Raw genomic sequence first — 2,952 nt, 5'->3', positions numbered from 1 at the left:
GAGGGGAGGCTCAGGGTGGATATTGGGGCAAATTTCTATCCAAAAAGGGCTGTCCAGGCCTGGCCGAGCTGCCCAGGGAGGTTTGGAGTGCCCATCCCTGGAGGGATTTAAAAGCCCTGTGGATGTGGCACTTGGGGATGTGGTGCAGTGTTCCAGTTGCTTGTGGAGTTATTTCAGATTCATTCTCAGTAATTTCTGGAGATTTCAGTTTGTTACATCCATCTAAACACCCAGAGGTCTTTTCTTTGATTCCATTTTTCCTTGTGTTTTCTTTGTGGTGTCTGACTGCTGCTGGGTTTCCCCTCAGCTCTGGGGGAGGCTCAGAAACCCCTCGGTGTCTCTGTTTAGCTCCCAAATACCCCCAGCCCTAAAACCCAGTGAGATTTTCACTCCACATGCCTGTGATTTCCTGAACATTCTTGAGGTGCTTCTCTAATTTTTTATTTCTCCTTTCCTTCCTATTTCCCTGCAGATGCCTGGGGATGTAATGATGATTCAGTCTCCAATTTACCTGATTCATCATGCGAAATCCACTGACAAAATCTGCTGCTCTCAAATCCTGTAATACTGTGGAGAAAATTTGTTTTCCAGCCAGGATGCATTATGGCTTTTAGGACTTGGAAACTGCATCCTCAATAGCATTACATTTATTTTTTTGTCATTGGGTCGTGCTATTTTTGTTCTGTGGGAACAAAAGTCCAAGGAATTATTTTCATCTATTTCTTTCCTTCCCACCCCCCCCCCCCCCCCCCCCCCTTTTATTTTCCAGGATTAAGACCTTTCAGTCTCAAAGTCTTTATTTCAGTGAGCAGCATTCCTACCCTATCTGAATCCCCATGTTTTTTCCCCACGGGCTTTAGCATCAATCAAATCCTTTTAAATGTCAATTGTGTTGCTTCCTGGGTTATTATTGTTATTTTTGCCATTTTAGATGCTACAAACTGACCTTGCATTGTTGAGAGCAATGCAAAACTGCATCATTACATCCTTGCTTGGCTGATTTTTTCCATGGAACAGGCTGGGAATGTCTGGGGGGGGACAGGGGGCAGAATTTTGGGGCTGTTCCAGTGTGGCCTTTCTGCTTAGGCTTGGAATTTTCTGCTTAGGCTTGGAATTACCACACAAACCTGTGCCAGGGAGCGTTTGCTGCCTGCAGTCACAGGTAAATGCTCTTTGTGGGGCTTCTTGGGCTTAGAAAATGATACAAAAATGGAAAACTTGGTAAAAACAGAGAAATTCTTCTCTCAGTGGTCCAAAGGGTGAAAGACCTGCCTTCATCCAGAGCAAACGGAAAAGTTCCTGCCTGCGGTGTGGATTTGACAAGGAAAACAGATGGACTGCCTCTGCTCACACGTGCAGTTACCTCCAGAGGGCTTTTCCAAGCCAGTTGTGGATGAAATGGAGTCCTTGTGCTGGAGAACAGCCCCGCTGTCCTGCTTGGATCTCAGCTGCTCGCTCCTCCTCAGTTTTCTGCCTTAAGTGGATTCCAAGCCCAGCACAGCCTCGTTTTGCCCTCTGAAACTCTGCTTTTGTGGTGCTTTCTCCGGTGCTCTGTAGAAGAGGCTTGATCTGTATCGTCTAATTCTTGTAGCAAATCTCCTCGTTTCAGACCCTGCCTCGTTTTCACTATTTAAATTAAGGTTTCAGCTGTTTTCCTACAGTAAGAATCTGTTAAGCCCTAATTCCTAAAGTGGCATTAGACTTTTTTTTTTAATTATTCCAAGGAAGGGCCACAATGACTGTGAACCTTCTGCTTAATTCCTGATTCTGCGTAAGGAGGGGAAACTTAATCCATTGCTCACCCAGGATGATTTTCACCAAAGGATTACAGTTTTTAAAGGGCAAAGAAAACAGAGTTATTAAAGACAATTAAAGAACCACTTCTCATCTCTTTGCTGCAAAAATTAGGATGCTGAAGAATTCCCTAGGGAATCTCTGTGCTAATTTCCCCTGTTCTTACTTCCCTAATTGTCTAAGAGGGTGTGGGGGTAAATCTGCCTTCGCTTATTGGTGCTGCTGTTCCGTAATAATATCCCGGCCCTGCTGGTGGTGTGGGGTTTCTTTGGATTATCCTGGGAAAGAAATTCTAAACAAATCTGTGCTGCTTTGTTCTCCCTTTGAATGGTGTGAACAGGGTTAGAACATCCTTCATTTCCTGATATTTTCATTTATAACGACATGATTTACAGCTCGTGGGGTATTTATTTCTCCAGGAAGCTTTCAATAAAGGATGAAGCTTTCAGGATCTTTTATAAACAACGTGTCAGGTGTGGAGTTAATAGAGTTTAGATCTGGTTGCTTCACAGGTAACTCCAAAAACCCAAGAATTTGATTCACAAGGCAAAGGAATGTTGCACTAGGAAGGGCCAGCTGAGGGCCAAGCCAGGCTGCCGCTCCCAGCAGCACTGGGATGATCTGTCAGCACTGCCCTGCTGCTTCTGTAATTCATTCCCCTCAAATTGTCGGCTTAATTGATGAGAGGGGATGACAACCTGGCAGTAGACAACACCAATTTGCCAGCGTGGTTGGGTGCCATCGTGGGTGCCAGCAGGGCTGAGCTGTTATTCCCACTCAGGGCAGGAGCTCTGGTGATTTGCAGGAAAACCATCACCAGTGATAGGACAGCAAATCTGTCACCCAGGGTGTCCTTTTGTCCCTCTTTACTGCAGAACTTCCCCACTCACCCTCTGGACTCTTCTCTCCCTCACTCAAACTCTGCTGCTCCACAGATTGCCTCAAAAATTGGGAAAAGGGAAACATAACATTGAAAGGAGGAGCCCAGCCCTGCCCTGTGGGCAGGCACAGGATGGGCTGGGTCTTGGCTGTCAGCCCCACAGCCCAGCAGGACCAGGGAATCCCAGCCTGGATGGGTGGGAAGGGAATTAAAACCATCCAGTGCCACCCCTGCCATGGGCACCTCCTACTGTGCCAGGCTGCTCCCAGCCCCACTGT

At 46.5% G+C, this 2,952-nt stretch overlaps 1 long non-coding RNA gene across 1 annotated transcript in view; it reads left to right on the top strand.

The window, feature by feature from the left end:
* The window catches only part of LOC108446659, a 3,447-nt gene extending 643 nt beyond the window's left edge, over positions 1-2,804 (top strand). Inside the window, exons 2-3 of the long non-coding RNA XR_001861920.1 lie at positions 473-1,162; positions 1,249-2,804. This is a non-coding gene — a long non-coding RNA (uncharacterized LOC108446659). The remainder of the gene's footprint in view (positions 1-472; positions 1,163-1,248) is intronic.
* The last annotated feature ends 148 nt before the right edge of the window (positions 2,805-2,952 follow it).

Source organism: Corvus brachyrhynchos, unplaced genomic scaffold, assembly GCF_000691975.1.
Source record: "Corvus brachyrhynchos isolate BGI_N302 unplaced genomic scaffold, ASM69197v1 scaffold514, whole genome shotgun sequence".
NCBI classification, from domain to species: Eukaryota; Metazoa; Chordata; class Aves; order Passeriformes; family Corvidae; genus Corvus; species Corvus brachyrhynchos.
Note: the sequence above shows the minus strand (reverse complement) of the source record. Positions and strands in the feature narration are given on the sequence as shown.